At 45.7% G+C, this 22,034-nt stretch overlaps 1 pseudogene; it reads right to left on the minus strand.

Annotated features, from left to right (window-relative positions):
• Window positions 1-18,518: 18,518 nt before the first annotated feature.
• LOC101421850 (cationic amino acid transporter 4-like) lies at window positions 18,519-21,954 on the minus strand (annotated as a pseudogene).
• Window positions 21,955-22,034: the final 80 nt, after the last annotated feature.

Genomic DNA, 22,034 nt, shown 5'->3' on the forward strand with positions numbered 1-22,034 from the left:
TAGACACCCACATAATGAGAGTGAAGGTAGACCCACATCCTGGGGAGGACTAATGCCATCAAATAGAGGGAACTGTATCTCTCAAGAGAAATGGTGGCTCCCAGGGCATTAGGGCAGTTGAGCAAGTCAAGCCCTCAACACTGTTGCAAGTATCTCTGAACATGGATCCTCAAGAAATGAAGATTGACTGTCACTGTGGGACCCAATGGGAGGGGGAAATAGATATTGAATAGATGGAACCAACGTAACTGTGAGGGCAATAGAAGTGTTTCACAAGAGTAAACAAGGATGGATATAAAACATGTAATATTACACCAAAATCATATAGGAGATGACAGACTAATAATGTAAACCATAATGTAAAACATAGGATAACTAAAAATTTAGAAAGCTTTATAGCCTGAAGTATAAACTACAATGTAAACACAAATGTTACCTTGTTTGAAAGCTATTGTCTCAATATCTGTACATCAGTTTCAGTAAATATGATATGAATAAGTTAAAAGATTATCCCGGTGAAAGGTAAAAGTTTTTATATTGGATATGTGGGAATACTGTATATTGTATATATGAATTACTGTGATGTATGAATCTTGTGAAGGGAAGCTCACCAACTAGGAAAAAAGAAAAGAAAAAGATAGGATATAGAATTTTTCCAAATGAATATGTATTCTATATCTAACCTTTAAACTCATCGCTATAATCCATTTCACTAGTAAGGGAACCTGACATTATATCAGGCTTCAATTTTCAGGAAGTTTTGAATCATAGAGTGGTTCAACAATGGCAGCAGAGGAATACTGGTATGGGATGTTATTGACAGGGGACATAGGGTTGACAGGGAGTCATACAGGGCATGTGTCCAGGGTGCATGGAAATGTTAGATATACTCATAGTGGAAACAATTAAAAACAACAGCTGGGGGGTACTGGGTTCCTGGCTGGGGGGGGGGGGCTCTTTCGCAGTCCCTAGGGGAGCAGCAGCAGTTCCCCAGGTGCAACGGCAAGGCCCAGGAAGGAATGAGGGTCCAACAGTGAGCCCCTGATACTAATGACTATGCTAGTGAGCCTATGCACCTGAAATAAGAACAAGGTCTAGAGCAGCACTGTGCCTAAGAGTTCCCTCCTGACAGCCTCCATGTTACTCAAATGTGGCCAGTCTCAAAGCCAAACCCAGCATGTAAATGCACTGTCTTCACCCCAGCGTGGGACATGACACCCGGGGATGAGCCTCCCTGGCACCGAGGGATCACTACCAAGTACCAGCTGATGACAGAACTAGAAAATGACCTTGAATTAAAGGTTCAACATGGACCAGCAGAATATCCCTGTGTACATATAATAACAGGAGTTAAAAATGCTTTTTGACCTAAATTAAGGGGGAAATGGAAAGGAGAAATGAGTTTATATGGCTATGAGTCTCTAAAAAACAGTCTGGAGGTTGTCAGAAGGATTGCCCTTATGCACACCTGAGCAGAGTCTCAGAGACAGATAAAGTAGATACAACCCCAGGTATTGGTTCTTTTGAGGCCTAAAGAGACCCACAGGTTTTATGGTCATGGCAGATGGAGTTCACTGCCATGTCAGTTGGCCCTTCTTTGGAGCTGGTGTTTCTGCGAGATGGAGCTGGACTCAGATGGGAACTCTTTTCACAAGCCTTTCCTGCTACTTTACTGTAATTGTAGTTGCTGCTTGGGTTTAAGATATATCTAGGGGATTTGAATCTCTGGACTGACAATATGATAGCCAGGCCCTGAGCCTCAACAGATTTCAGCTCCTACACTCTGATTTATTGGACTTATCCCACTCAGCTAACATGGAGTTGAAGAATGTCAACCACCACACCATGGAGCCTAGAGTGCCTACAACTGAAAGCAGGAGGATTGCATGCAGTATCCATTTGGAATCTAAGCCCCCTCTTGACATAAATGTGGAATGGACACAACCAAGCCAAGGTCCACAGGAAGGAGGAATACAGTAAGGATTAGAGTGGACTTAATGATATTCTATTCATGAACTATTGTGGTTAATAATCGAGAAAATATGGCATTGGTGTGGAAAAAGTGGCCATGGTGGCTGCTGGGTGTGGGGAATGTGAGGAAGAGATGAGATGTGGAGGCATTTTCAGGACTTGGAGCTGTCCTGTGTGGTGCTGCAGGGACAATTGCCAGACATTTTATGTCTTCCCATGGCCCACTGGATAGAACGTGGGAGAGTGTCAGCTATGGTGTGGACCATTGGCCATGGGGTTCAGCAATGCCCAGAGATGTACTCACCAGATGCAATGGATGTGTCATGATGATGGGGGAGAGTGTTACTGTGGGGGGATTGGTGGGGTGGGGGCAGTGGGGGTGAATGGAAACCTCATATTTTTTTTAATGTAATGTTTTTAAAAAAATGAATATATTGAGTACAATTTGGGGAAAAAAAAGAAAGGTTCCTTCTCTTCCTCTCTTTTGCAGTGTTTTTTTTCAGGAAAGTGTGCTGTATCTCATCAAATACTTTTCCTGCATCTATAGATATGATTTTGTGATTTTTTTTCTTTTGATCTGTTTATATTGTGTGTTACTTTGATTAATTTTCTTTCTTGAACTATCCTTGCATACCGGGGATGAAACCCACTTGGTCAGGGTATATAATTCATTTGACGTGTTGTCAAATATGATTAGCAAGTATTTTGTTGAGGATTTTAGCATCCAGGTTTATTAGAGACATCGGTCTGTAATTTTCCTTTCTTGTATTGTCTATGTTTGGCTTTGTTATTACTGTAATGTTGGCATCATAGAATGAGTTAGGCAGTTTCTTCTAATTTGATATTTTGGAAGAGTTTAAGCAAAACTGGTGTTAGTTCTTTCTGGAATGTTTGGTCGAATTCACATGTGAAGCCATCTGACCCAGGGCTCTTCTTATTTGGGAGGTTTTTAATGACTGATTCTATCTCTTTTCTTCTGATTGGTTTGTTGAGATCATTGATTTCTTCTTTCATTAATATAGGCTGCTGTGTTCAGAGAAATTATTTCTTTTATGATTTCAATCTTTCTGAATTTATTGAGACTTTCTCTGTGGCCTAGCATGAGGTCTATCTTGGAGAATGATCCATGTGCACTTGAGAAGAATGTATATCCTGCTGTATTTGGATGTAATGTTCTATATATGTCTATTAGGCCCAGATCCACTAATATATTGTTCAACATCTTTATTGCTTTATTGATTCTCTATTGAGATGTTCGGTCTAATGGTGATAACAGTCTATGAAAGTCCCCCTCTATAATTGTAGAGGCATCTATTCCTTTACTTAGTTTATCCAGTGTTTGCCTCACGTATTTGGAGAGGCCCTGGTTAGGAGCATCAATATTTATGATTCTTCTTTCTTCTTGAAAGATTCCCCTTTTTACTAATATGTAGTGTCCATTTTTGTCTTTCACAATAATTATGCATTTAAAGTCTACTTTGTCTGATATTAATATAGCTACTCCTGTCCTTTTTGGTTGTTTGCTTGTAACATTGCTTTCCAGTCATTCACTTTCAACTTCCTTGAATGCCTGGGTCTGAGATGGGTTTCTTGTAGACAGCATATACATGTGTCTTGTTTCCTTATCCATTCTGCCAATCTGTGTCTCTTGACAGATGAGTTTATTCCATTGACATTCAGTGTTATTACTCTCAAGGAATTACTTACATTAGCCATATTTTATTTGGATTTGTGTACGTTATATGTTGTTTTTATTTCTCTTTTTGTCTTTTTGTTTTTTCTTACTGTCTCCTCCAAATATGTCTCTCCTGTTCTTTTTTTTTTTTTTAACTCCTGCAGAACTCCCTTTAGTATTTCTTGAAGGACAGGTTTCTTGTTGGCATACTCTCTTAGTTTCTGTTTATCTGTGAATATTTTGAACTCTCCATCATTTTTGATTGCCAGCTTTGCGGTATAGAGTATTCTTGGCTGGAAACTTTTTTTCCTTTAGTACCTTGACTATGTCATACCACTGCCTTCTTGCCTCCATGGTTTCAGATGAGAAATCAGCACTTAATCTTATTGAGCTTCTCTTTCATGTGATGGTTCTCTTTTCTCTTGCTGCCTTCAGTATTTTCTCATTGTCTTGAGCACTGGATAATTTAGCAAGTATATGTCTTGTGGTAGGCCTGTTGGGATTTATGCTGTTTTGGGTGTGTTGTGCTTTCAGGACATGTACATCCATTTTTTCTCAATAAGTTTGGGAAGTTTTCAGCCATTATTTCCTCCAGTACCTCTTAGTCCCCTTTCCCTTCTCTTCACCTTCTGGAATGCCTATAATGTTCATGTTTGTGGGTTTTTTTTTCATTGTCATTCAGATCCCTAAGACCCTACTGGATTTTTTTCTACCTTTTTATCTATCAATTCTGCTATCTCTTTGATTTTGGAGGTACTGGTCTTCCATATCACTAATTCTTTCTTCTGTCTCTTCAAATCTGCTGTTATTTGCTGAGAGTGTAGTTTTGATTTCTAGGATTGTGCCATTCATCACCATCATATCTGTCATCTTTCGGGTATGTTTACAATTTCTTCTGTATGCTCTCCAAGTGTTTTCTTAATATCCTTAATCTCTTCCTTGTCTTCATTAACTTGGCCCATGATATTTGTCTGGAGAACTTTGATATGAGTTTGATGTTCTGCTCCTCTTCCTGGTTTTTAGTTTGTTCATTGCTTTAGCCATGTCTTCCTGGTTATTGGTATAGTTTGTAATTTTTTGTTGCTGTCTGGTCATCATTTTATCTTGATAGGTTTGTTCATTTGATTAGCTTCTCCATCTACTCTTGGTGTTTATTTAGGTGCTGTTTGTGTGTGTTGTCTTCTTTTTGACACTTTGTTTTTCTTATTCTATTCCCTGTTGTTGCCTAAATTCCCTTGAAGGAAAATGATTAGGGCCAAGGAAAGTAAAAGAGGTAAGAAAAGAAAAAGTATATTAGCAGTATTGATAGTAAATATTAGCAGAAGAACCATGTAAGACATAGAAGAATGAATATTAAGCTCATGTACGCTGTGTAGAGTTATAACAGTAACAAAGTGGAGAGCCTGCAATGAGATGGGAAACTGAATATGGAGCAAAATATAGTATGAATCAAAAAGCAAGTGTGGAGTTCAAGATGAGAGGCGGGGCAAGATGGTGTCTGAGTGAATGCACCTTATAGTGTTTCCTGCAAAGAAGCAGCTGGGCAGCATTGGAAATTTTTCACGACCAGGCTGTTTTGGGATTCTGCAGGTCAGGCGGAGTCTGGACATTGATTTGGTGGCACGGTGACAGAGAAGATTCGTGTAAAAGTAGAATTGAGGTCCTCTTACATGGAGATAGGGGTTGCACGCAGGACGCTCCCCTCTGGGATGGGCAGCATGGCAGTTGTGATTCCTGGAGGCTCTGCAGTGCCGGGGAATTCATAAGCCCTGAGTGGGCTATTCAGGGGCTTGCAGGGCAGGAGGTCTTTGGAAACCGATTTGGTAAGACACTGAGGGAGTTTTTGCAAGGTGTGGAATTTTGGGTTATTGACATGGAGATCAGTGCTTCCAGCTAGAGCCCCTCCCCCTAGGCCTGGCTGCCGATCTGCACTGGTCCTTAGATAGGGTGCAATAAAGAGGCACTATGAGCAGGCTGTTTCAGGGGCTTGCAGGTTGGGAGGTGGCTGGAAGCCAATTAGGTGAAACAGAGACGGAGGAGTCTTTTGTGAGGCATGGAATTTTGGGATTCTGACACGGAGATCAGTGCTTCCAGCTAGAGCCCCGCCCCCTAGGCCTGGCTGCTGATCTGCAGAAGTCCTTAAATCAGTCGCAATAAAGAGGCATCACCAGCAGGCTGTTTCAGGGGCTTGCAGGATGGGAGATGTCTGGAAGCTGAGTAGGTGAAACAGACAGAGGAATCTTTTGTGAGGTGTGGAATTTTGGGTTTCTAACACAGAGAGCAGTGCTTCTGGCTAGAGCCCTGCCCCCTAGGGCTGGCTGCCAATCTGCAGTGTCCTAGAGCCCCGCCCCCTAGGGCTGGCTGCCGATCTGCAGTGTCCTTAAATTGGCTGCAATATAGAGGCGCCCCCAAATGGCTGTTTCGGGGGCTTGCAGGGAGGGAGGTATCCTGAAGTCGAATTGGTGACACAGTGACAGAAGAGACTCTTGTGAGAGGGGGAATTTTGGGTTTCTGACACAGAGGTCAGAGTTTGCAGATGTGACCCCCCCCCCCCAATAGGGCTGGCACCCAGCTGTGGGAATCCTGAAGGCTATGTTGCACTGTGGTGCTCCCAGGCTCCCTGTTAACCAGATTTGAGGTTACCAGGTCTGTGTCCCATAAACCCTGGTGGCCCACACCCTAGAGACTCACACCTCTTGAGTCTGCAATATCACAGACTTCCCATCCCTGAATCCACCATGCCCTGAGGTCCATCTGAGGTCCTTGATTGTCCTAGCCCTCAATGTTCATGGGTTTTTTTTTTCCTTTCTGTTTTCTCTTTTTTTTTTTTTCTTTTTTATTGTCCTGGTTGCTAATATTGCATTATCTCCTAGTCTTTTCTCCCATTGTATCCCCCAAGGTCATTTTTCATTTATTTAGGGTTTTTTTTTTCTTTCTCTTTCTTCTTTTCTTTTCCTTCCTTGTTTCCCTCCCTTTTCTTTGCCCAGTCCTCCCCTTTTTTATTCTCCTTTTTTTCTTTTCTCTCTTTCTCTTCTTATTTTATTTTATCTTAATTATACAATAGGTGCTGCAGGGAACACCTCACATTTGCTGGGGTTCCTCATCCTCCATTGCCTTGTTTCTGTGTTAATTTATTTTGGCCACCTACACTATCCCTTTTCCCCCCACATCTTGATATCCTCCATCATCTACTGTCTCTCCTATACTCCACATCCCTTTCTTTGATCCCCAAATTGTCTAACTTTTAATTTCTAATACCTTTGTTTTGTTTTCTGTCTTTTATTCACTCTTGAAACTATTGTTTTTCTTTTCTCTTTTCCTTTCTCACAAAAACACTAGCTTTTTAATTCATACCATATTCCTCCCATATTCAGTCAACTACCTCATTATAGGTACTCTACTTACTGCTATAACTCTACACTACTTACATGAATCTAATATCCATCCTCCCAGATCTCATATTGTTGCTCTGTTAACATTTATTACCAATATTACTTTACACATTTTCCTTTCTTACACAATTGCCTTTCCCTGGTCCTAATATTTTCCTTCAAAGTAAACTCAGCCAGCAACAAGAAATTAGAATAAGAAGAACAAAATGACAAATAGAAGATATAACACTTATGTAAGAACAACAGCTAATTAATCCCCAAGACTAGAAAAAGAAGCTAAGGAACTGATTAAACCTGTCAAGATAAAATGATGACCAGACAGCAACAAAAAACTAGAAACCAAACCAGTAATCAGGAAAACATGGCTGAATCCAATGAACAAACTAAAAACCAGGAAGGGGAGCACAACTTCGTACAAGGAATTAAATTTCTCAGAATATATATCAGAGACAGATTTAATGAAGTAAAGGAAGATATAAACAATATAAAGACAACACTTGGAGGGGAAATTGCAGACATACGCAAAAAGATAACAGATATGATGGGAATGAACACCACAGTTCAAGAAATCAAAAATACACTCGCAGCAAATAGCAGCAGATTAGAAGAGGCAGAGCAGAGAATTAGCGATGTGGAAGACACATCGGAAATCAAACAGATAGTAGAATTGATCAATAAAAAGATAGAAAAAATCCAGCTAGGACTTAGGGACCTGAATGACAATGCAAAACGCACAAACATACGTATTATAGGCATCCCAGAAGGAGAAGAGAAGAGAAAGGGGTCAGAAGGAGTGTTGCAGGAAATAATGGCTGAAAACTTCCCAAATCTACTGAGAGAGACAGATGTACATATCCAAGAAGCACAATGCACCCCAACCATCATAAACCACAACAGGCCCAACCCAAGATATATACTTGTCAAATTGTCCAATGCTCAAGAAAAAGAGAAAATTCTAAAAGCAGCAAGAGAAAAGAAAACCATCACATACAAGGGAAGCTCCATAAGATTAAGTGCTGATTTCTCATCTGAAACCATGGAGGCAAGAAGGCAGTGGTATGATATAGTCAAGGTAAAAAGAAAAAAATTTCCAACCAAGAATACTCAACCCAGCTAAACTAGCTTTCAAAAATGATGAAGAGTTCAAAATATTCACAGATAAACAGAAATTGAAAGAGTATGCCAACAAGAAACCTCCCCTTCAGGAAATAATAAAGGGAGTTCTGCAGGAAGAAAGGAAAAAAACAGGACAGGCAGTGTTGGGAGAGAGTGTAAGAGCAACAAAAAAGAAAAAAAGTGAAGAAAAACAAACAAACAAACAAACAAAATATGACAAACACAAGTACAATCAAAATATGGCTAACATAAATAATTCCTTGAAAGTAATAACACAGAATGTCAATGGATTAAACTCACCTATCAAAAGATTCAGACTGGGACACTGGATAAGGAAATATGACCCATCTATATGCTGTCTACAAGAGGCACATCTTAGACCCAGAGACTCATGGAGGCTGAAAGTGAATGGTTGGAAAACAATCTTACAAGCAAACAATAACCAAAAATTGCAGGAGTAGCTATATTAATATCAGACAAAATAGACTTTAAATGCGAAACAATTGTGAGAGACAAAGAAGGATACTACATTTTAGTGAAAGGGACACTGTCTCAAGAAGAATGAACAATCATAACTATTTATGCTCCTAACAAGGGTGCCTCCAAAACATGAGGCAAACACTGGAAAAACTAAGTGAAAGAATAGATGCCTCTACAATTATAGTTGGAGATTTTAATACACCACTATCAACTCTGAACAGAACATCTCAAAAGAGAGTCAATGAAGAAACAAAATATTTGAACAGTATATTAGAGGAGCTGGATCTAATAGACATATAAAGATCATTACACGCAAATACAGCAGGATATACATTTTTCTCAAGTGCACATGGATCATTCTCCAAGATAGACCATATGCTAGGCCACAAAGAAAGGCTTAATGAATTCAGAAAGATCAAAATCATACAAAATAATATCTCTGACCACAGTGGAGTGAAGCTGGAAATCTGCAATGGCCAGAGGCCCAGATTTCACACCAAGATATGGAAATTAAACAGCACACTCTTAGAAAATCAGTGGGTCAAAGAGGAAATCTCAAAGAAATCAATAACTACCTTGAAACAAATGATAATGATAACGCAACATACCAAAACTTATGGGATGCAGCAAAAGCAGTACTGAGAGGGAAATTTATAACCATAAATTCATACATCCAAAAAGAAGAAAGAGCAAAAATTGAAGAACTAACTGCACATTTGGAGGAATTGGTAAAAAAAAACAACAAAGTAATCCCACAGGAAGAAGAAAGAAAGAACAAAGATAAGAGCAGACCTAAATGAAATAGAGAATAAGAAAGCACTTGAAAAGATAAACAAGACCAAGAGCTGGTTTTTTGAGAAGATCAATAAAATTGAGAAACCTTTAGTGAGACTAACAAAGAAAAAAGAAGAGAAGATGCAAATACACAAAATAGGAAATGACAAAGGCGATATCACCACTGACCCCATAGAAATAAAGACTATCATAAGAGGATACTTTGAAAAACTATATTTCAACAAAAATGACAATTCAGAGGAAATGGACAAATTCCTAGAAACACATAAGCAGCCTATATTGATGAAAGAAAAAATTGATGATCTCAACAAACCAATCACAAGTAAAGAGATAGAATCAGTCATTAAAAACCTCCCAACTAAGAAGAGCCCAGGGCCAGATGGCTTCACACGTGAATTCTACAAAATATTCCAGAAAGAACTAACACCAATCCTGGTGAAACTCTTTCAAAAAATTGAAACAGAAGGAACATTGCCTAACTCATTCTATGATGCCAACATTACCCTAGTTCCAAAGCCAAAAAAGACACCACAAGAAAGGAAAATTACAGACCAATTTTGCTAACGAACCTAGACGCAAAAATACTTAACAAATTACATGCTAATCGTATTCAACAACATATTAAATGAATTATACACCACGACAAAGTGGGATTCATTCCAGGTATGCAAGGATGTTTCAACATAAGAAAATCAATCAATGTAATACACCATATAAACAGATTGAAGGAAAAAAATCACATGATTATATCTATGGATGCAGAAAAAGCATTCGACAAAATATAGCACACTTTCTTGATAAAAACACTCCAAAAGATAGGAATACAAGGAAATTTTTTGAACATGATAAAGAGTATATATGAAAAACCCACAGCCAACTTCGTTTACAATGGAGAAATCCTAAAGTCCTTCCCTCTAATATCAGGAACAAGACAAGGATGCCCACTCTCTCCCCTTCTATTTAACATTGTCTTAGAAGTACTTGCTCGAACACTGAGGCAAGAACCAGATATAAAAGGCATTCAAATTGGAAAGGAAGAAGTCAAAATGTCATTATTTGCAGATGACATGATCCTATACATAGAAAACCCTGAGAGGACTACAACAAAGCCTCTAGAACTCATAAATGAGTTTAGTAAAGTCGCAGGTTATAAGATCAATGCGCAAAAATCAGTAGCGTTTCTGTACACCAATAATGAGGAAGATCAGGAGGAAATCAAGAAACAAATACCATTTACAATAGTAAATTAAAAAATCAAATATTTAGGAATAAATTTAACTAAAGATGTAAAAAACTTATACACCGAGAACTACACAAGACTGTTCAAGGAAATCAAAGAAGACCTAAATAAATGGAAGAATATTCCCTGTTCATGAATAGGAAGACTAAATATTATTAAGATGTCTATCCTACCAAAACAGATCTACACATTCAATGCAATCCCAATAAAAATCAACACAGCATTCTTTTTTTTTTCTTTTTTTTTTCTTGACTTTGTAATAATATTACATTAAAAATATATATGTGAGGTCCCATTCAACCCCACCCCCCCATCCCCCCTCTCCCCCCCAACAACACTCGTTCCCATCATCATGACACATCCATTGGATTTGGTAAGTACATCTTTGGGCATCTCTGCACCTCATAGACAATGGTCCACATCATGGCCCATACTCTCCTCCATTCCATCCAGTGGGCCCTGTGAGGATTTACAATGTCCGGTGATTACCTCTGAAGCACCATCCAGGGCAGCTCCATGTCCCAAAGACGCCTCCACCTCTCATCTCTTCCTGCCTTTCCCGATACCCATCGTCCACCATGTCCACCTTTCCCAATCCAATGCCACCTCTTCTATGTGGACATTGGATTGGTAACACAGCATTCTTTAAGGAACTAGAAAAACTAACTATGAAATTTATTTGGAAAGGAAAGAGGCCCTGAATAGCCAAAGACATATTGAAAAAGAAAAATGAAATTTGAGGAATCACACTACCTGCCTTCAAACCATACTACAAAGCTACAGTAGTGAAAACAGCATGGAATTGGCATAAGGAGAGACACACAGACCAATGGAATCGAATTGAAAGTTCTGATATAGAAATTCATATATATAGCCATATAATACTCGATAAAGCCACCTAACCCTCTCAACTGGGAGAGAATGGCCTATTCAATAAATGGTGCCTGGAGAACTGGATATCCATATGTAGAAGAATGAAAGAGGAATACCATCTCACACCTTATACAAAGATCAACTCAAGATGGATCAAAGACCTAAATGTAAGAGCCAAGAGCATAAAGACTTTGAAAACAGTGTAGGGAAACAATTACAAGATCTTGTAATAGAAATTGCTTCATGAACATCACAGCAAAAGCACGAGCAGCAAAAGAAGAAATAGATAAATGGGACTTACTCAAAATTAAAGCCTTCTGCACCTCAAAGGAGTTTGTCAAGAGAGTAAAAAGGGAGCCTACACAATGGGAGAAAATATTTGGCAACCATATATCTGATAAGAGACTTACAATTTGCATATATAAAGAACTCCTATATCTTGAAAACAAAAAGACCAACAACCCATTTAAAAAAATGGGAAAAAGATTTAAACAGACTCTTTTCTAAAGAAGAAATACAAATGGCTAAAAAGCACATGAAAAAGTGCTCCAAATCTCTAGCTATCAGGGAAATGTAAATCAAAACTACAATGAGATACCATCTTACTCCCATAAGATTGGCAGCTATGAAAAAAACAGAAGAATACAAATGCTGGAGAGGATGTGGAGGAATGGGAACCCTCATCCACTGCTGGTGGGAATGCAGAAGGATCCAACCATTCTGGAGGATAGTGGTGGTTTCTCAAAAAACTAACCATAGATTTGCCATATGATCCAGCAATCCCACTGCTGGGTATATACCCAGCAGAACTCAAAACAAGGACACAAACCGATATATGCACACCAATGTTCATAGCAGCATTGTTCACGATCGCCAAAAGTTGGAATCAATTGAAATGCCCATCAACAGATGTGTGGATCAAGAAAATGTGGTATATACATACAATGGAATACTATTCAGCTTTAAGAAAAAATACACTGCAAGCACACGTGATAACATGGATCAATCTTGAGAACATTATGTTGAGTGAAGCAACCCAGGCATTGAAGGACAAATACTACATGACCTCAATGATATGAAATAAGTAAACTAAGCTGCCTCAGAGAGCTAGAGACTGATGATAGGCTTACAGGAATTCGGGGGATAGAGGAAGGATGTAAGCTGACACCTACATGGGTTTAATCTATGATAAGCTGGAGGTAAGTATATGTACAAGGAAGGGATAAAGTGGGGGCATAGGGTACCTTTGGGTGGGTCTTTGCGGGCTTGAGGGGGCCTAGGGATAGGAGGATGGGTAATATTGCCCAAGAAATTGGGGGAGGGTGGGGCAACATTCACAGGAGATTGTCAGGTATTTGGTTGAGAGTATAATGCTGAGAAAACCTCTCCAAAAGTATGATAAGGAAAATTACCTCTTTAAGATGCTTAAAGGGGATAATCTGATGCAGGACAGGCTCTTAGGGAATATGTGAATGCTCATTTTGCCATAGTGGTTTATATCATTGGATAGAGATCCATATAATGAGAGTGAAGGTATACCCACATCCTGGGGAGCACTGATGCCATCAAATAGAGGGAACTGTATCTCTCAAGAGAAATGGTGGCTCCCAGGGCATTAGGGCATTTGACCATGTCAAGCCCTCAACACTGTTGCAAATATTTCTGAACATGGCCCTTCAAGCAATGAAGACTGACTGTCACTGTTGGCCCTAAGGCGAGGGGTAAGAGGTATTGAATAGATGGAACCAATGTAACTGTGTGGGCAATAGAAGTGTTTCACAAGAGTACCCAAGGATGGATATAAGACATGTAAAATTTCCCCAAAAATATATAGGGGCTGATAGGCTAAAATGTAAATCATAATGTAAAACATAACTAAAAATTTAGTTAAGATAACTAGTTTAGATAACTAAATTTAGTTTAGATAACTAAAAATTTAGAAAATTATACAGTGTAAAATATAAACCACAATGTAAACACGAATGTTACCTTGTTTGAAAGCTATTGTTTCAATATCTGTACATCAGTTTCAGTAAATATTGTATGAATATGTAAAAAGATTATTGCTGTGGAAGGGAAAAGGTTTTATGTTGGATATATGGGAGTACTTGATATTGTATATATGAAGTACTGTGATCTGAAACTCTTGTGAAGATAAGCTTAATAATTAGAAAAAAGAAAAGAAAAAGATAGGATGTAGAGTTTTTCCAAATTAATATGTATTCTATATCTAACCTTTAAACTCATCGCTATATTCCATTTTACTATTAAGGAAACCTGGCAATATATTGGGCTTCACTTTTCAGGAAGTTTTGGAAATGGCAGTGGAGGAATACTGGTGTGGGACGCTATTGACAGGGGATGCATTGTTGGCAGGGAGTTCTACAGGGCATATATCCAGGGTACATAAAAATGTTTGAATATTTTCATAGTGGGAACAATTAAAAACAACTGAGGGAGTGCTGAGTTCCTAGCCAGGGGAGCTCTATCACAGTCTCTAAAGTAACAGCAACAATCCACCAAGTGCAACGGCAAAGACCAAAAAAGAAGGAAGGTCCAACAATGAGCCCTTGATACTAATGACTATGCTTGTGAGCTTGTGCACCTGAAATAAGAACAAGGCCTAGAGCTGCAGTGTGCCTAAGAGTTGCCGCCTTAGAGCCTCTGTGTTGCTCAAATGTGGCCAGTCTTGAAGCCAAACTCAGCATGTAAATGCGTTGCCTTCCCCCCAGCATGGGACATGACTCCCGTGGATGAGCCTCCCTCGTGCCGAGGGATTACTACCAAGTACCAGCTGATGATGTAACTAGAAAAGGACCTTGAATAAAAGGTTCAACTAGGACCAGCAGAATATCTCAGCCTACATATAATACCAAGAGTTAAAAATGCTTTTTGACCTGAATCAAGGGGGAAATGGAAAAGACAAAGGAGTTTATATGGCTATTAGTCTCCAAAAAAGAGCCAGCAGTTTATCAGAGGGGTCATCCTTAGGCACACCTCAGCAGAGTCCCAGAGAAAGATAAAGTATATACAACCCCAGGTATTAGTTCTTCTGAGGGCTACAGAGACCCACAGGTTCTATGGTCATGGCAGATGGAGTTCAGTGCCATGTCAGTTGGCCCTTCTTTGGAGTTTGTGTTTCTGTGTGATGGAGCTGGACTCAGATATCATCTTTTTTAACAAGCCTTTTCTGTTACTTTACCAGAATTTTTTAGTTGGTGCTGGGGTTTAATATATAGCCAGGGGATCTGAATCTCTGGACTGACCATATGATAGCCAGGCCCTGAGCCTCAACAGAATTCAGCTCCTACACTCTGGTTTATTGGACTTACCCCACTCAGTTAACATTGAGTTGAAGAAGGTCAACCACCACACCAGGGAGCCAAGAGTGCCTACAACTGAAAACAGGAGGGTGGCATCCAGCATCCATGTGGAATCTAAGTCCCCTCTTGATATAGATGTGAAGTGGACACAGGATGGAGGAATAGAATATGGATTAGAGTGGACTTACTGATATTCTATTCATGAACTATTGTGATTAGTAATTGAAGAAAATGTGGCATTGATGTGGAGAAAGTGGCCATCGTGGCTGCTGGGTGTGGGAAATGGTAGGAAGAGATGAGATGTGGAGGCATTTTCGGGACTTGGAGTTTCCCTGGGTGGTGTTGCAGGGACAATTACTGGACATTGTATGTCCTCCCATGGCCCACTGGATGGAACATGGAAGAGTGTGGGCTATGATGTGGACCATTGACCACGAGGTGCAACGATGCTCAGAGATGTATTCACCAAGTGCATTGAATGTCTCATGATGATGGATGAGAATGTTGCTATGGGGGAAGGAGTGGGGTGAGGGGGGTGGGGGTTATATGGGGACCTCATATTTTTTGAATGTAATATTTAAAGGTTGAATAAAGACAAAGCAAAACAAACAAAAAAACACAAAAATCTCCCAACAAGGAAGCAGATGTGACTCAGGCAGTTGGGTGCCTGCCTACCACATAGGAGGTACCTATGTGGTTCAGTTCCTGGTGCTTCCTACAGAAGATGGGCAAGACAGTGAGTAGATACAATAGGCTGGCATGGCGAGCTCTCACAAGACAATTCAACGAAGAGGCACAATGAGTAAACACATTGAGAGACACAATAAGTGGGAGCAGAGGTGTCCAAAGTGATTGGGTGCCTCCCTCCCACATGCACGATCCAGGGTTCCATTTCTGGTGCCTCCTAAAAAGAGACAAGTGCACAACGAACAGACACAGAGAGCAGACAATGAGTGCATACAATGAGGCACGGTCATACCCCACTCTGCACATCCTTGCTCACCACCCTTCCGTGGCTCCCAGTTCTCTCTCCTGCTTTTCATTCAGCCTTTGCATATACTCCTCCCTCCATCCTGCCCCAGCTCTACCTCTTGCTAACTTCACAATCTTCAGGTGTCAGCTCAGAGGTCATTTCTTCTAAAACTCCTTGGCCCCTCCTCCGGGCTCCAGCCATCCCCAGGCTGCTTCGACATCTTGGTCACTGGGCGGGTAGGGGCCAGAGGGGCCCAGTGGGGGAGACTGGGCTGGAGGCATGAGGCCACAGGGACTACCTGAGGCTGGCTCAGCTGGGGTTTCTCTCTCTCTCAGGGAGGTTCGGGCTCATTCCCATGACCATCACTCTGGGCACCAGAGCAGCTTGTCTGGGTGTGGTGAGTGGCCGCCACCTGCTCCCCATGGCTGTGGCTGCGGTACCTGCGTGCACGAGTGCCCTGTGCTTGCAGGTGGTGTCTTGGGGTGCAGATTGGGTTGGGAAGCTAGATGTGGGTCTGCCCTGCCTCTCCCAAGGTCACCTTCCTCTGTGACCTGCTGCTGCTGTATGTGGACGGAGAAGCCCATTTCTCCTGGAGGAACATGTACGAGGAGGTGAGCTGTGGGCCAGCTGGGTGCTGAGGCTGCTGTGCTCCCTGGGAGGATGGAGACCAGAGCCCTGATCCGCTGTCCTTATAGGCAAAGGCCCCAAAGGTGACAGCTAACCCCGTGTGGACCCAGCTGATTTTCACAACCCCACAGCAGACTGCCCAGAGGCCTTAGACAGGCCCAGTACCGTTTCCACCCCCAGCCAGGTGGTGACACCAGGGGTCCGGGCTCTGGTCCCACCAACAGCCCATGCCTGAGGCTTGGGGCCGTTCCCTCCTTGGTCAGGGGTCTGGAAGGATGGGGGACCTCAGGGAAGAAAGACCAGTACCAACACACCCCCGGGAAGACTCTCTTTTCCTCCCACCCCAAGTCCAATCTTGGCAGGTGCTCTCCCCGGGGAGCCACAGAGTCATCTGTTTCCATACAGATACCTGCTGTGAAACCATGGAGACAAGGAGAGCCTGGGGCACCCGCTTCTCTGGTTGCTGGTAGCAGGCTGTTCTCCCAGCCACTGTCACCCCTGTCTCCCACAGGCGCCACCTCCTCCCCTGTCTCCCACAGGCACCACCCACTGGCTGTTGTGGACACCACCCTGTGAACTCTCCTTCCCTGGGGTACGTGCAGCCAGAGCCCAGGCAAGGTAGCAAGAGGCCACCTGGGGCAGGTCTCATGCAGCTTTGGGGCTCATCTGCAGAATGGAGGTGGGGGGTAGCACCTGCTCAGCTTCAGAGAATCAGCCCCATCTCTGGGGGCCACCCCAGGCTCTGGAGGGCTGGGAGGGGAGGAGAGGGCAAAGGGGCTACATTGGTGGTCACTGAAGGGCTTTGGGGACCTTTTATGTGAGTCCTTGGTAACCCCCAGCCCAGCCCCACCCTGCCCTCTGGGCTTCCTCGGAGCCCTGAGGACAGGCACCCAGTGCATCTGGAATTCACTGCTACCCCAGGCGGTGCCCTAGGAACCTGTCTGGGCAGCTACCCACCCCAGCCTGGAGCGCCTGTGCTTGGGAGGCCCAGGCCCCCCAGGCAGAAGAAATATCTGGAAGGAATGCGACCAATAGATGTTAAAGAGGCAGACCTGGCCCCCAGCTGGCTGGCCAAATTCCAGTTCTGGAACCCTTCAGTGGGGCCCAGTCCTGCCTGCCAGAGAATTTCCCCATTGCTCCCAGAACCAACAGTCAAGACAGGGCTGAAGGAGCCAGGCACCTCCTGATCCCAGGGTGGTGGGCAGGGGTGGCAAGGGGCTACTTTCTCATGGGCCCCGGTGGCCAGGGTTGTGCTGGTAGGTAGCTCTTAGAGTGACATGGACCTGGCGGGGGAGGGCCAGAGCTGGGGCTCCTGCTGGGCCGGTGTTGGGATGAGTCAACTCCAGGAGCCTCTGCAAAGCCCTTGGGGACCCTGCTGCCCCTCAATCTCTGGAGGATGCCCAGGGGAGGTGGGCCAGCAGAGCCAGGGCGAGAAAGGAGGGCCAAGGCCTGGTTTTCACAGCAGGACCCCAAGAAAGCTCATGTCATGGCTGGAGAAGGCCGAGAGGTTAAAACCTGACAAAGCCTCAAGCTTCCCGACTTTTCTTTACGGGGCCGGAATGGGAAGGGGAAGCATCAGTGGTTGACACTGCCCAGCCGTGGGTGGGGGCTGGGGCTTTTGTGGAAACTCCCTCTGCCCCAGGAATGGGCCCCCCTCATGCATGCGTGCCACCCTGAGCCCTCACCTCCAATCCCGAGTGGGAGAGCAGAGGGAGAGGGCATGAGTGTGGGCAGTGGCAGCCGAGAGCTGCCACCTGGGAGAATCGAAATGCAGGATGGAGCTTGGAAAGAGCTATGGCCTCAGTCTGCTGACGGCAGTGACAGCACCTGTGGGCTGTCAAGGTGGATGTGAGCCATGCAGACTGTGTCCACAGTGGGGTGTGAGTGTGGGGGTCTCAATATCCCCGAGCAGGCCTCAGGCACATAACCTACTGTCTTGAAGTCCCCAGAAGTCAAAGGTTCTCTGGGAATCACAGCTTTAGGCCTGAGCCTCTGCTTCCTGGATATGCTCCCGGGGTATATGGGGAAGTCTGCAGATGGGTCCTAACTCCACTTCTGTCATGGGCCCTGTTGGCCCTTGGAGACACGGCCCATGCCCACTGTGCGTGTCTCCTTTCTGAGCTGGGCAGAGGGCACTGGCCTGGCCCAGCCCTGACCTCCCCCTTTGCAGAACTTTTGGCATCTCTGCTGGGCCTTGGGGCAATCAACTGGATCCCAGGGGTAGGTGAGGACTCAGTGCCACAAAGAATGCCACAGTGGACACGGCAGCAGGCCACGCAGATGGCTGGGTAGGTATTATTGTAGATCTCCCAGAACTGTGGGCTTCTTTCTAGCCCACCCAGCTGCCTGGCCTGTGGCTATAGTATGTCACAATCCACCGGAAGGTGCTGGGCAAAGAGTCCATGCCACCAGCGCTGGCCATGGCCCATTCTCCGAAGACTTGGAACTTCGCACTGGTGGCTGAGGGCCTAAGGTCCTGAAGCTCCCCGACCCATGCCAGCCCAAGCTGCCCAGGACAGAAGGGGCACAGGCACTGGCAGGCCACAGGCAGCCTCATGGCCGGACAGGCTGCTCCATGCGGTCAGGCTCCTGGGCAGGTGGCTGCACAGCCTGCACCGCTTCCTCCAGGCTGCTGCTGGGGAACACTATGTAGTATGCAACGGCTGGCACCTGTGGCTCCCGCAGGTTCTCCTTGCTGTGCCGGATGCTGTAGCCAAAATACACAGCTAGGCCTGCGGTGATGGGAGGGTCTGAGAGGCAGGTCCAGCCTGCCTGGCCCTCTTCCCACCACCTGCTCAGCATCCCGACCTCCCATGCCCCCCCTCACCCCAACTCACCAATCAGCAGCCAGACAAAAAAGCATAGCCAGGTCAGGTAGCTTAGCTTCAGCATGAGGCAGATGTTGAGAAGGATACTCAAAGCTGGCATCAGGGGCACCAGGAGCATCTGAGGGGACAACAGCTGAGCTGTGGGGAAGATCTGCTACCCTAGGGCCTCCTTTTTCCAGGAGATTTAGGAGGCATGTGCCCACCCCCCCATACAGAAAGAAAGGGTGGCCACATGCAGTGGCGTCCCCCACCCTCCAAGTCCTCCTCCTTCATTCTGCAGTGGCAGAAGCCGGCCATGGAGTCAGCTGGGCTACGGGCGAGGGGGTGAAGGGTGTGGGTTGGGGAGGTACTTGGAAGGTATCCTGTAGGCGCTCCTGCTGGTGGGCCACCAGGACAGCGAGACTGAACAGAAAGGTGACCCCGCTGAGCAGGACCAGCAGGATGTAGCCCCAGCGTGGGAGGTGCAGGGCTTAGACCCCAAAGATGAGCACGCCACTCAGGGTGATGGCAGGGGCCACCAGGAGGCTGTGCACCCAAGCCATGGTGGTTCTGTGGCTACACTCAACCAGGAAGCCCAGGTAGGGCCTCAGGGCCGGCCGCAACTGCCCGGGCTCGGGACCTGAGGCATGCTCATCCCCCACCAGCTGGAGGTGGTCTGAGAAGGAGTTGTGCTCCTTGGCCTCAGGGCCGGGCTGTCCATGTCCGGGGAGCTGGGCTGAGAGGTCTTCTGGAAGTGCAGCATGATGATGCTGGCTGCCACGAAGGTTTAGGCAAGCAGCGTCCCGAGAGACAGGAACTGCACCAGTGCACTGAGGTTGAGTACCAGTGCTAGGAGGGGCATGAAGATCCCAAACACCAGGATGCCCATCACGGGGACCTGGGTCCTGGGGTGCATGCGGGCAAACACCTGAATAAGAGTCCGTCGGCCGCCATGGCATAGACGATGCGTGGCAGGGAGAAGAGATTACTGAGCAGGACTGTGTTCATGGCTGCGGCAGAGGAGCAGGAGTGAGGGGCCTGTCAGCAATGGTGTGTGGATTGCTGGTCGGTGTGGGGTGCTCAATTACCTCCCACCCAGTGTCAGTCACAGGCCTGTTGGAGAATTTGGGGAAGGTGGTGAGTGGGAGTGGAGGATTCTCTAATCATCAGAGCCCTCCTGGGACAGTTACACAGCAGGGGTCAACCCAGGAAGCCCAGGACATGGGGCTGCCTCTCCCCCCACTACCCCACCCAGTTCCCACCCTGCAAGGTGCTGCTTCCTCACCGCAGATGGAGCCCACAGCCACGATGAAGCCGGCCCAGCTGTAGCCCCACTGGTAGAAGGCATCGGCGAGTGCAGAGTCTGGGTCGAGGCTGTGCCAGGGAACCATGAGTGTAAGCACAGTGGAGACCACGGTGTAGGCCATGGTCACCAGGCCTAGAGAGATGGTGATGGCCATGGGCACGGCCTTCCGTGGGTTCCGGGCTTCCTCGCTGGAGGCAGCAATGACATCGAAGCCCATGAAGGCGTAGAAGCAGGTGGCAGTGCCAGCTATGATGCCTGAGAAGCCGAAATGCGCAAACCCGCCCTCCTCCGCACTCCAGTTTTCCAGGCTGGCCAGAGAGAAGCCAAGGATGATGACAAAGAGGATGATGCAGAGGCTGATGGCCGAGAAGGTGTGTTTGAGCCAGAAAGAAACATGAGCTCCACAGGAGATGAAGGCAGAGGCCAGAAGTAGGATGCTGGCGGCCAGGATGTCCGGGTAACGGGTCAGAAAGGGCACCTGCCAGCTGCTTATTGGGTCTCAGTGAAGTTGTGGATGTGGCAGCCAAACATGGCATCCAGGTAGCCACTCCAGGCCTGGCCCATGGCAGCACCACCGATGAGGTACTTGACCAGCACATGCCAGCCAATGAGGAAGGCCCACAGCTCACCCACGGACAGGTAGGTGAAGAGGTAGGCAGAGCCCATACGGGGCACGCTACACAGGGCCGCCAGCAGGGAGGCCACGGCGGCCACAGCGAAGGACACGAGTACGGCCGGGCCAGCCATCTCCTTGGCCACAGTGCCCGTGAGCACATAGAGGCCCGAGCCCACCATGCCACCCACTCCCAGAAGGGTCAGGTCCAGCGTGGACAGGCAGCGATTCAGGGATGTCTCCATGGTGGACTCCTCCAGGGGCTTTAGCCGGTTCAGCTTCCTGCAGAAGTGTGTCAGGCTGGCGGCGCTGGGCAGTCTCCAGGCCATGGTGGGCAGCAGAGAGGAGTGCGGGCCCAGCCACCTGCCAGGGTCAGAGGGGAATGATGGGCTGCCAGGTGGGGTCCCTTCTGGATTGCCCACCCACAGCCCAGTCCCCGTTCCTGACCTAGTGATGGGAGCACATGCACCTGCTGGAGGGCTGAGCTGGGGGAGGGCTCAGGGCTCGCTGCAGGGGGGGCACGTGGTCACGCGGAAGCACGGGGGTCCTGCCTGCCCGCCTCCTCTCCCCAGTGAATCTGGTGCAGTCGGACCTGGGGGGTGAGCCGAGTGTCACTGAGGGCAAGGTGGGAACATTCGCTGGGAGCGTGAGGTGGGAAACCCTCCTCATCTGGGATCTGAGAGCAAGATGGAAACCCGGAAGAGGAGTGGCTCTATCATCCGGGGCGTGGCCCACGCAGGCGACCTCGCCTCAGACAACGGTGGTCAGTCCCCACCCCCTGCGCCAGGCTGGGGAATCAACGCACCGAGCTCCGGACCCCAAAGCTGGCGCCCAGCGCACCTC

Source organism: Dasypus novemcinctus, chromosome 19 (assembly GCF_030445035.2).
Source record: "Dasypus novemcinctus isolate mDasNov1 chromosome 19, mDasNov1.1.hap2, whole genome shotgun sequence".
Lineage (NCBI taxonomy): Eukaryota > Metazoa > Chordata > Mammalia > Cingulata > Dasypodidae > Dasypus > Dasypus novemcinctus.